The 13130-nt window shown below is 36.9% G+C and overlaps 2 protein-coding genes across 6 annotated transcripts in view; one reads left to right on the top strand and one right to left on the bottom strand.

The window, feature by feature from the left end:
• RABL3 (RAB, member of RAS oncogene family like 3) overlaps positions 1 to 13130 on the bottom strand; it is a 46286-nt gene that overhangs the window by 26549 nt on the left and 6607 nt on the right. The gene's annotated exons all lie outside the window — the stretch shown is intronic.
• GTF2E1 (general transcription factor IIE subunit 1) overlaps positions 4047 to 13130 on the top strand; it is a 56141-nt gene continuing 47057 nt past the window's right edge. For both annotated transcript variants that reach the window (XM_086404165.1, XM_086404194.1), the window contains exon 1: positions 4047 to 4212. The gene's annotated coding sequence lies outside the window, so the exon portion shown is untranslated. The remainder of the gene's footprint in view (positions 4213 to 13130) is intronic.

The raw sequence follows: 13130 nt of genomic DNA, 5'->3' as shown, positions 1-13130 counted from the left end.
AGAGATAGAAGTAAGATATACCACAAAACATTAAAAATAAATTGGTTTATATAATATAGTACTATTAGCTATAGTCACCATGTTGTATCTTATATCCCCAGAGCTTATTAATCTTATTATGGGAAGTTTGTACCTTTTGACTACCTTTACCTGTAATAACCCTCCCCTTTTTCCACCCCTGACTCTGGCAACCACCAATCTATTCTCTGTTCCTATGAGTTTGTTTTTTTCCAGATTTCACAACTAAGTGTGCTAATACAAAGACTGTCTTTCTCTAACTTATTTCACTTAGCATAAAGCCCTCAAGGTCTATTCTTGTTATTTCAAAAGGCAGAATTTGCTTCTTTTTTATGGCTGAATAATATTTCATTGCATATACATTTTATCCATTCATTCTTTAATGACACTTAGATCTTAAAAATTCTCATGAAAACAAGAAAAAAACCTTACACGTTAATAAAGATATTGTAATAATTTCTCAATATAGACATGTATCAAGTCATTATGTTCTACACCTTAAACTAATGCAAAGTCACATGTCAATTATATCTCAATAAAACTGGGGGAAAAAGTGGATTTAGCTGTTTTATTACCAGACAAAATAGATTTCAAGGTACAACGTATTACTGGATACAGAGAGGATATATCACAATAATAAAATGTTAAATCCTTCAGGAAGTTTAAACAATCTTAAATTAGTACACATCTAGTAAAAAACCTCAAAATATATAAACAAAAAATTGGCACAACTAAAATGAGGAATAGACAAATCCACACTTAAAGTTGGAGATTATAATACTCATTCCTTAGCAACTGATGAAACAAGCAGACAAAGAAAATCAGTTGGGATAGACAAGATTTGAACAAAAAGATTAACAAACTTGACCTAATTGATATAGTTAGAACAATGCGTGCCAGCAGTTACAAAACTGCATTCTTTTCAAGTGCAAATTAAATATTTACCAAAATGAATTTGCTTTGGAATGAAGCAAATGTCATCAAATTTCAGAAAATGGAATCATATATCATATGTTCTAAACACAATGAAAGTAAGCTAGAAATCAATAATTTAAAGGTAAAAAAAATTCTCAAAGCTGGGAAATTAAGTGGTACATTTCTAAACAACCTATGAGTCAAAGAAGAAATCATAATGGAATTTAGACGGTATTCTAAACTGAATGATAATGAACAAAATTTCAGAGAGGCAACTAAAGCTGTGCCTAGATAGAAAGAAATTTAGAGCCTTAGAGCTCTAAAAGGAAGCCCGAAACAAACCCAGCGAAACAACCACCTAGTGCAAGAAGTTAGAAAAAAACACAGCTAATTAAACCCAAAGAAAGTATAGACATCATAGAGTAAAGAGCAGAAATTAATGAAATAGAAAATAAACATGTAGTAGATAAAATCAACAAAGCCAAAAACTGGTCCTTGATAGACTCTGGAAAGCCTGACCAAGAAAATAAGAGAAAAGCCACAAATTACCCCTATCAGAAATTAAAAAAAAGAAATATTATTACAGATCCTACAGATAATGAAAGATGACAGAGGATATAAAAATAAATTTTTTGACAATTTACACAAAATAGATACATTATTTAAAAAACATGTTACCAAAATTGATTTGGAAGAAATATATAGTCATTTTCATATTTTCTTTAATGTTATTTAAAAACTTCCCACAAAGAAAACTTTAGGCCTGGAGGTTTTTAATTGTGAATTCTTCCAAATACCTAGGGAAGAAACAAAACCAAACTTAAATAAAGTCTTCCAGAGAACAGACACAGAAATAAAACTTGCCAACTCATTTTACAAGACTAGCATAATCCTGATACTAAAATCCCACAAGGAGATTATAAGAAAGAACGGTGATAGGCCAATGTTTCTCATGAGTTTAGATGTAAATATTAGAAAAAAAAAGAGGGCTTCCCTGGTGGCTCAGAGAGTAAAGAATCTGCCTGCAGTGTAGGAGATCCAGGTTTGATCCCTGGGTCGGGAAGATCCCCAGAAGGAAATGGCAATTCACTCCGTATTCTTGCCTGGGAAATCCCAGAGACAGAGGAGCCTGGCGGGTTATAGTCCATGGAGTCGCCAAAAGCTAGACACGACTGAGTGACTAACACACTAAACACACTACATTTGAAAGAGTATTAGCAAACTGAATCCAGTAATATTATGAAAAGAATACATCAAGACCAAGTTGGATTTACTCCAAGAATGCAAAGTTGGTTTCACATTTAAAGATCAATCAACAAACTTACCATAGTTAAAAAATAAAGAAAGGAAATTATGATCACCATGCAAAAGCACCTGATAAAATCCAACACCAGTTTGTGATACAAACTCTCATCAAAATAGAAAGAGAAGGTAACTTTAATCTGATAAAGTATATCTACAATAAGTCCTATAGCAAATACCATATTTAACGGTATTACATTAAAAATTTCCTGAGACTGGGAATGAGACAAGGATGCCTGTTAGCACTGCTTCTAACTAACACTGTTCTGAATGGAAATTTAGCCGATTCAATAAGAAAAGGGGAAAAACCCCCAAATAAGACAAAACATAAATTACATGAGCAGACTGGGCTCTGTATGGATAAGAGGGGCAAGTGGAAGCAGGGCAGAAGATTGAATTTTATGTTCAATTTCAATTTCAAATTGTAAAGCACTAGACCGTAACTTCACACGTTTTAAGCTTCTCTGATCTTCCCTACAAACCTGTAGGCTAGATAAAACAGGTATTATTTACCTTTAGTTTGGAAATAACACACAAGGCTCAGAGAAGTAAGCTGATTAGTCTGTCTCTCTTTAAAAAGCAAAGGCAATATGGGGACTGACCAAGGAAGTGGGAGTTCAAATTTAAGTTTCTTTTCAGTACGTCATGCTTTCTCAAGGAAAAGGAGCTAGAAAAAGTCCAAAGGGAAATCATGCCCAGAACTTATTACTGGGTGTACCAAACTTAAAGTTGCCACTGAACTCATTATCTACAATTTCTTTTTCTTCCCATAGCTAAGAATCTGGGAACACAGTAGGCTGAAATGACACAGACAAGTTCCTTCTGACTCCAACTCATAGAAATGCCACACACAAAAAATATATTTTTAAAATAAAAAAGACAAGCTCAAGAGAGAAAGAGTGAGAGGGAGAGAGAGAGAGAAAAAAAAGGAAATTTCCCAGATGCTAGAAATGAAGAAAAAAAGTTTAGAATGTAAACTGGGAACTGACCCAGACTCAGATATAGTTTCAAGGGTTGGTCCCCAGAGTTACAGTGCCCAGACAAGAATAGGGATCCATTTTCCAGCTTTCAAAGCGAGAGTATATGTGGATGAGTGACAAAGAACAGATTCGCTTCTTGAAATGTGGACCCTTCATGAGCAGCCCAGTCAGTGAAAAAGAGTAGGAAAAACAGTTCACTGGATCAGGAAAGCAGGAAAAACTTTCTGTCAGGGATCTTGTAGAGAGCAGATGAAAGATCCACAAAATATAGACACCACAATTGGATACTGGGGGACTTTACATTATTAAGATGGCATGGACATTCCAACCCAAGAAATTACAGGGACCACTGAAATCTCTGGAGCTCTGCAGCAACAGGAACAAAAAGGCACTGTACTCTCAAAACATAAAATATAAGACTTCAAAAGGGAAGTGGGAAAAAAAATTCTGTTTGAAGATGTGGTCATCTTCAAAGAGTTACAAACCATACAGGAGGTACATTTCCATGAGGCTGAGTCAGCATATACAGCAAGTAGGAGATCTGCTATCCACCCAGAAAAAAGAATAGAATAATCCAAAGAAATCACGAAATATTATGTTGAAAATGATTAAAATAAAAAAAGATAATGAAAAATCAGAATATTTTGAAAAATTTTGACGTTTGAGAAAGAACCAAAGGAACAACTAGAAATTAAAAATTACAGTTACTGAAATTAAAAAACTGAGTGGATTTATTAAAAAATGGATTAGACACAGTTGAAGAGATTCTTAGTTAACCAGAAAGTGAATATGAGTACATTATCCAGAATGCACCACAGAGAAATAAACAATAGAAAACATGAGAAGATGGCGAAGGAGTAGGACGGGGAGAACACTTTCTCCCCCACAAATTCATCAAAAGAACATTTAAGCGCCGAGTAAATTCCACAGAACAACTTCTGAATACTGGCAGAGGACATCAGGCACCCAGAAAAGCAACCCAAGTCTTCGAAAGGAGGTAGGAAAAAATATAAAAGACAAAAAAAGAGACAAAAGAGGGAGGGACGGAGTTCCGTCCCGGGAAGGGAGTCTTAAAAAGAGAGAAGTTTCCAAACACCAGGAAACCTTCTCACTGCCGAATCTGTGCGGAGCCTTGGAAGCACAGAGGGCAACATAACAGGGAGGAAAAATAAATAAACAGTTAAAACCCGCAGATTATGAACCCTACAGTAACTCCCCCAGCAGAGAAGCAGCGCAGCCTGCACACGCCATTAGCAAGCGGGGGCTGGGCAGGGAGGCTGCAGCGCGGACTGCATCGCTTAGAGTAAGGATCTGGCCTGAATACCCCGAGCGCTATCTGAGCGAAATAATTTGGGCTAGCAAACCGGACTGTGGGATATCTACCACGCGAAAAGCCAGCCCTAACCTAAGACACCGCCAGGCCCGAGCACGGAACAAAGGACTGAACAGAGATAGCCGGCTGCAGACCATCCCCCTCCGGTGACAGGCAGCCAGAGCCGGAAGGGGGCAATTGCAGCCCTAGAGAGACATTATCTATAAAACTATAACCAGGCTTCTTTGCTAACTAAGATTTCTTGGGGGTCTGGGCGGTCAACATCCGCCTGAGAAGGTGCGCCGGTTGTACACTTAGATAACTGAGCGGCGGGGAGGCCATAAGTCACAGCAATCGCTCTTGCCAAACACCTCATCAGCTGAGCTGCTCCGACCTGGGAAGGGCACAAAACGCAGGCCCAACTGAGTCTAGGCCTCTGAGGACTACCCGAGTGCCTGAACCTGAGCGGTTTGGACCTGAGAGGTGCAAGCAGCCCAGGGCCAGCCACAGATGGTTCCCGGGCCACAGAGGAGCAACCTAGAGCCTGAGCAGTGTGCGCCGTGAGTGGGGGCAGACCCAGTGTGGCTGAGGCACTGTGAGCACACGCCAGTGTTATTTGTTTGCAGCGTCCCTCCCTCCCCACAGCGTGACTGAACAAGTGAGTCTAAAAAAGAAAAAAAAAAAAAAGTGTCCTCCACCGTCCCCTTTGTGTCAGGGTGGAAACCAGACACTGAAGAGACCAGCAAACAGAAGAAGCTATAACAGAGGGAACTGCCTTGGAAGCTACAAGCAATAGATTAAAACCCTGTGGTTAGTACCATCTACATAGGAAGGGGCCTATAGATCTTGAGAAATATAAGTCAGACCAAGGAGCTAGCTGAAAATGAACTGAACTCACAGTACCGACAACAAAACCAGAGAAAGTCCTAGATATATTTTTACTATTTTTACGATCATTCTTTCTTTCTTTTTTTAAATTAAAAAAAAAATTTAAGTCCTCTATTATTCCTTTAATTTTCACTTTTATAACCTACTATTACTTTGCAAACAAAAAAAAAGACCCTATTTTTTTAAAGCAAACTTCATATATATATTTTTTATAATTTTTTTGACCTTTTTTTTTTTTCTTCTTTTCTTTAACATTGTATTTTTGAAATTCCAAACTCTACTCTAGATTTTTAATTTTAGCTTTTTGGTATTTGTTATCAATTTTGTACCTATATTTTTTTTCTTTTTATAATTTTTGTGACTTTTTTTTCTCTCTTTCTTTCTCTTCTTCTTTTATATAACATTGTATACCTGAAATTCCAAACTCAACTCTAGATTTTTAATTTATGCTTTTTGGTATTTGTTATCAATTTTGTACCTATATTTTCTTTATAATTTTTGTGACTTTGTTTTTGTTTGTTTTTTTCTCTCTTTTTCTTCTTTTTTTTTAACACTGTATTTTTGAAATTCCAAACTCTACTCTAGATTTTTAACTTTTGCTTTCTGGTATTTGTTATCAATTTTATACCTATGTTTTCTTTATAATTTTTGCGACTTTTTTTTTTTTCTCTCTTTCTTTTCCTTCTTCTTTTCTTTAACATTGTATTTTTGAAATTCCAAACTCTACTCTAGATTTTTAATTTTTGCGTTTATGTATTTGTTACCAATTTTGTACCTTTAAGAACCCAATCTTCAGTACCCATTTTCCACTAGGGAGAGAGATTACTGGCTTGACTGCTCTCTCTCCTTTTGGACTCTTCTTTTTCTCCACCAGGTCGCCTGTGTCTCCTCCCTAACCCCTCTCTACTCTACCCAACTCTGTGAATTTCTGTGTGTTCCAGACTGTGGAGAACACTTAGGGAACTGATTACTGGCTGGATCTGTCTTCCTCCTTTTAATTCCCCACTTTTTTCCTCCTGGCCACCTCTGTCTCCTTCCTCCTTCTTCTCTTCTCTGTATAACTCCGTGAACATCTCTGAGCGGTCCAGTTGTGGAGTGCACATAAGGAAGTGATTACTAGCTAGCCCACTCTCTCCTCTATTGATTCCACCTCATCTCATCCGGGTCACCTCTAACTCCCTCCTCCCTCTTCTCTTCTCCATGTAATGCTGTGAACCTCTCTGGGTGACCCTCATGGCGGAGAAACTTTTCATCTTTAACGTAGATGTTTTATCAATGGTGCTGTATAGAAGGAGAAGTTTTGAAACTACTGTAAAAATAAGACCGATAACTGGAAGCAGGAGGCTTAAGTCCAAACCCTGACTCCAGGGAACTCCTGACTCCAGGGAACATTAATTGACAGGAGCTCATCAAATGCCTCCATACCTACACCGAAAGCAAGCACCACACAAGGGCCAACAAGTTCCAGGGCAAGACATACCAAACAAATTCTCCAGCAACAAAGGAACACAGCCCTGAGCTCCAAGATACAGGCTGCCCAAAGTCACCCCAAAACCATAGACATCTGATAACTCATTACTGGACACTTCACTGCACTCCAGAGAGAAGAAATACAGCTCCACCACCAGAATACTGACACAAGCTTCCCTAACCAAGAAACCTTGACAAGCCACCTGTACAAACCCACACACAGTGAGGAAACGCCACAATAAAGAGAACTCCACAAACTGCCAGGATACAGAAAGGACACCCCAAACTCAGCAATTTAAACAAGATGAAGAAACAGAGGAATACCCAGCAGATAAAGGAACAGGATAAATGCCCACCAAACCAAACAAAAGAGGAAGAGATAGGGAATCTACCTGATAAAGAATTCCGAATAATGATAGTGAAATTGATCCAAAATCTTGAAATCAAAATGGAATCACAGACAAATAGCCTGGAGACAAGGATTGAGAAGATGCAAGAAAGGTTTAACAAGGACCTAGAAGAAATAAAAAAGAGTCAATATATAATGAATAATGCAATAAATGAAATTAAAAACACTCTGGAGGCAACAAATAGTAGAATAACAGAGGCAGAAGATAGGATTAGTGAATTAGAAGATAGAATGGTCAAAATAAATGAATCAGAGAGGATAAAAGAAAAACAAATTAAAAGAAATGAGGACAATCTCAGAGACCTCCAGGACAATATTAAACGCTACAACATTCGAATCATAGGGGTCCAGAAGAAGAAGACAAAAAGAAAGACCATGAGAAAATACTTGAGGAGATAATAGTTGAAAACTTCTCTAAAATGGGGAAGGAAAGCAAAACATCCCAAGACATATATTAATCAAATTAACAAAGATCAAACACAAAGAACAAATATTAAAAGCAGCAAGGGAAAAACAACAAATAACACACAAGGGAATTCCCATAAGGATAACAGTTGATCTTTCAATAGAAACCCTTCAAGCCAGGAGGGAATGGCAAGACATACTTAAAGTGATGAAAGAAAATAACCTACAGCCCAGATTATTGTACCCAGCAAGGATCTCATTCAAATATGAAGGAGAAATCAAATGCTTTACAGACAAGCAAAAGCTGAGAGAATTCAGCACCACCAAACCAGCTCTCCAACAAATACTAAAGGATATTCTCTAGACAGGAAACACAAAAACAGTGTATAAATTCGAACCCAAAACAACAAAGTAAATGGCAACGGGATCATACTTATCAGTAATTACCTTAAATGTAAATGAGTTGAATGCCCCAACCAAAAGACAAAGACTGGCTGAATGGATACAAAAACAAGACCCCTACATATGTTGTCTACAAGAGACCCACCTAAAAACAGGGGACACATACAGACTGAAAGTGAAGGGCTGGAAGAAGATTTTCCATGCAAATAGGGACCAAAAGAAAGCAGGAGTAGCAATACTCATATCAGATAAAATAGACTTTAAAACAAAGGCTGTAAAAAGAGACAAAGAAGGTCACTACATAATGATCAAAGGATCAATCCAAGAAGAAGATATAACAATTATAAATATATATGCACCCAACACGGGAGCACCACAATATGTAAGGCAAATGCTAACAAGTATGAAAAAAGAAATTAACAATAACACAATAATAGTGGGAGACTTTAATACCCCACTCACACCTATGGATAGATCAACTAAACAGAAAATTAACATGGAAACACAAACTTTAAACGATACAATAGACCAGTTAGACCTAATTGATATCTATAGGACATTTCATCCCAAAACAATGAATTTCACCTTTTTCTCAAGCGCACATGGAACCTTCTCCAGGATAGATCACATCCTGGGCCATAAAGCTAGCCTTGGTAAATTCAAAAAAATAGAAATCATTCCAAGCATCTTTTCTGACCACAATGCAGTAAGATTAGATGTCAATTACAGAAGAAAAACTATTAAAAATTCCAACATATGGAGGCTGAACAACACGCTGCTGAATAATCAACAAATCACAGAAGAAATCAAAAAAGAAATCAAAATTTGCATAGAAACCAATGAAAATGAAAACACAACAACCCAAAACCTGTGGGACACTGTAAAAGCAGTCCTAAGGGGAAAGTTCATAGCAATACAGGCATACCTCAAGAAACAAGAAAAAAGTCAAATAAATAACCTAACTCTACACCTAAAGCAACTAGAAAAGGAAGAAATGAAGAACCCCAGGGTTAGTAGAAGGAAAGAGATCTTAAAAATTAGGGCAGAAATAAATGCAAAAGAAACAAAAGAGACCATAGCAAAAATCAACAAAGCCAAAAGCTGGTTCTTTGAAAGGATAAATAAAATTGACAAACCATTAGCCAGACTCATCAAGAAACAAAGGGAGAAAGATCAAATCAATAAAATTAGAAATGAAAATGGAGAGATCACAACAGACAACACAGAAATACAAAGGATCATAAGAGACTACTATTAACAATTATATGCCAATAAAATGGACAACGTGGAAGAAATGGACAAATTCTTAGAAAAGTACAACTTTCCAAAACTGGACCAGGAAGAAATACAAACACTTAACAGACCCATCACAAGCATGGAAATTGAAACTGTAATCAAAAATCTTCCAGCAAACAAAAGCCCAGGTCCAGACGGCTTCACAGCTGAATTCTACCAAAAATTTAGAGAAGAGCTGACACCTATCCTACTCAAACTCTTCCAGAAAATTGCAGAGGAAGGTAAACTTCCAAACCCATTCTATGAGGCCACCATCACCCTAATACCAAAACTAGACAAAGATCCCACAAAAAAAGAAAACTACAGGCCAATATCACTGATGAACATAGATGCAAAAATCCTTAACAAAATTCTAGCAATCAGAACCCAACAACACATTAAAAAGATCATACACCATGACCAAGTGGACTTTATCCCAGGGATGCAAGGATTCTTCAATATCCGCAAATCAATCAATGTAATACACCACATTAACAAATTGAAAAATAAAAACCATATGATTATCTCAATAGATGCAGAGAAAGCCTTTGACAAAATTCGACATCCATTTATGATAAAAACTCTCCAGAAAGCAGGAATAGAAGGAACATACCTCAGCATAATAAAAGCTATATATGACAAACCCACAGCAAACATTATCCTCAATGGTGAAAAATTGAAAGCATTTCCTCTAAAGTCAGGAACAAGACAAGGGTGCCCACTTTCACCATTACTATTCAACATAGTTTTGGAAGTTTTGGCCACAGCAATCAGAGCAGAAAAAGAAATAAAAGAAATCCAAATTGGAAAAGAAGAAGTAAAACTCTCACTGTTTGCAGACGACATGATCCTCTACATAGAAAACCCTAAAGACTCCACCAGAAAATTACTAGAACTAATCAATGATTATAGTAAAGTTGCAGGATATAAAATCAGCACACAGAAATCCCTTGCATTCCTATACACTAGTAATGAGAAAACAGAAAGAGAAATTAAGGAAACAATCCCATTCACCATTGCAACGGAAAGAATAAAATACTTAGGAATATATATACCTAAAGAAACTAAAGACCTATATATAGAAAACTATAAAACACTGGTGAAAGAAATCAAAGAGGACACTAATAGATGGAGAAATATACCATGTTCATGGATTGGAAGAATCAATATAGTGAAAATGAGTATACTACCCAAAGCAATCTATAGATTCAATGCAATCCCTATCAAGCTACCAACAGTATTCTTCACAGAGCTAGAACAAATAATTTCACAATTTGTATGGAAATACAAAAAACCTCGAATAGCCAAAGCAATCTTGAGAAAGAAGTATGGAAAGGAGGAATCAACCTGCCTGACTTCAGGCTCTACTACAAAGCCACAGTCATCAAGACAGTATGGTACTGGCACAAAGACAGAAATATAGATCAACGGAACAAAATAGAAAGCCCAGAGATAAATCCACGCACATATGGACACCTTATCTTTGACAAAGGAGGCAAGAATATACAATGGAGAAAAGACAATCTCTTTAACAAGTGGTGCTGGGAAAATTGGTCAACCACTTGTAAAAGAATGAAACTAGAACACTTCCTAACACCATACACAAAAATAAACTCCAAATGGATTAAAGATCTAAACTTAAGACCAGAAACTATAAAACTCCTAGAGGAGAACATAGGCAAAACACTCTCCGACATACATCACAGCAGGATCCTCTATGACCCACCTCCCAGAATATTGGAAATAAAAGCAAAAATAAACAAATGGGACCTAATTAAACTTAAAAGCTTCTGCACAACAAAGGAAACTATAAGCAAGGTAAAAAGACAGCCTTCAGAATGGGAGAAAATAATAGCAAATGAAGCAACTGACAAACAATTAATCTCAAAAATATACAAGCAACTCCTACAGCTCAATTCCAGAAAAATAAGTGACCCAATCAAAAAATGGGCCAAAGAACTAAATAGACATTTCTCCAAAGAAGACATACAGATGGCTAACAAACACATGAAAAGATGCTCAACATCACTCATTATCAGAGAAATGCAAATCAAAACCACTATGAGGTACCATTTTCACGCCAGTCAGAATGGCTGCGATCCAAAAGTCTACAAGCAATAAATGCTGGAGAGGGTGTGGAGAAAAGGGAACCCTCTTACACTGTTGGTGGGAATGCAAACTAGTACAGCCACTATGGAGAACAGTGTGGAGATTCCTTAAAAGACTGGAAATAGAACTGCCTTATGATCCAGCAATCCCACTGCTGGGCATACACACTGAGGAAACCAGAAGGGAAAGAGACACGTGTACCCCAATGTTCATCGCAGCACTGTTTATAATAGCCAGGACATGGAAGCAACCTAGATGTCCATCAGCAGATGAATGGATAAGAAAGCTATGGTACATATACACAATGGAGTATTACTCAGCCATTAAAAAGAATTCATTTGAATCAGTTCTAATGAGATGGATGAAACTGGAGCCTATTATACAGAGTGAAGTAAGCCAGAAAGAAAAACACCAATACAGTACACTAATACATACATATGGAATTTAGAAAGATGGTAACAATAACCCTGTATACGAGACAGCAAAAGAGACACTGATGTATAGAACAGTCTTATCGACTCTGTGGGAGAGGGAGAGGGTGGGAAGATTTGGGAGAATGGCATTGAAACATGTATACTATCATGTATGAAATGAGTTGACAGTCCAGGTTTGATGCACGATACTGGATGCTTGGGGCTGGTGCACTGCGACGACCCAGAGGGATGGTATGGGGAGGGAGGAGGGAGGAGGGTTCAGGATGGGGAACACACGTATACCTGTGGCGGATTCATTTTGATATTTGGCAAAACTAATACAATTATGTAAAGTTTAAAAATAAAATAAAATTTAAAAAAAATAAAAAGCTAAAAAAAAAATAAAATAAATAAGAATCCAAAAAAAAAAAAAGAAAACATGAAAGTGCAATTAAAATATGTGAGGACGAACATCCAACGGAAGTTCTAAAGGAGAAGATAGAGGGAACAAGGCAAGGCAAACAGACAACAGCTAAAAATTTTGAAAAATGAAGACAGACATGAGGTGTACAACTTCTGATCAAGACGACTAAAAACTAACCTACCCCCAAATATAGGTCAGCAAAACTACAGAATATCAAAGATTAAAAAAAAATTTTTTTTCTAAAGAAACTAGAGAGAAGAAGTTATCTTTAAAAGGAATACTTAGGCTGAAAGATTTCTAATCTTCAGCAATATATATCACAGACTATGGAACAACAGGTGCAATGAACTGAAGGAAAATATAATAGCTGTCAATCGAGCTAATGATTATTTCTTAACTCAATGGAGAAAGGTATGCCAGTATAATAGGGGCTTGGACAGGACTAGCTGGAATTAGCAAGACCAAAATATCTGGAAGGCAGTTAATGCAGTGGAAACAGCACTTGTGTTTCCTAAATGTGAGGTGGAACAGATGACCTAGAAGATTTTGCCTTTACACTGTATTTCTAGCCAAAGTTGACTATCTTAGTGGTAAAGGCTTAAGCAGAATTATTTATGGAGCACATTAAGTGAACTCTAGATATATAGCACAGTAATTAAAAGTGAAGTCTCTGGAATCAGACTAATGAGAATCAAATCTTGACTCTGCTTCTTATGAACTGAATGAATTTGATCAAGTTACTTTACCTCTCTGTGCCTTGATTTTGGTAGCTATATCTCACAGTTTAAAAAAGACTAAATAAGCAAAG

This window comes from Bos grunniens, chromosome 1, assembly GCF_055505025.1.
Source record: "Bos grunniens cultivar Pamir isolate PY7600 chromosome 1, Bosgru_T2T1.0, whole genome shotgun sequence".
In the NCBI taxonomy this organism is placed as follows: Eukaryota; Metazoa; Chordata; class Mammalia; order Artiodactyla; family Bovidae; genus Bos; species Bos grunniens.
This window is presented reverse-complemented; position numbering and strand designations above follow the sequence as displayed.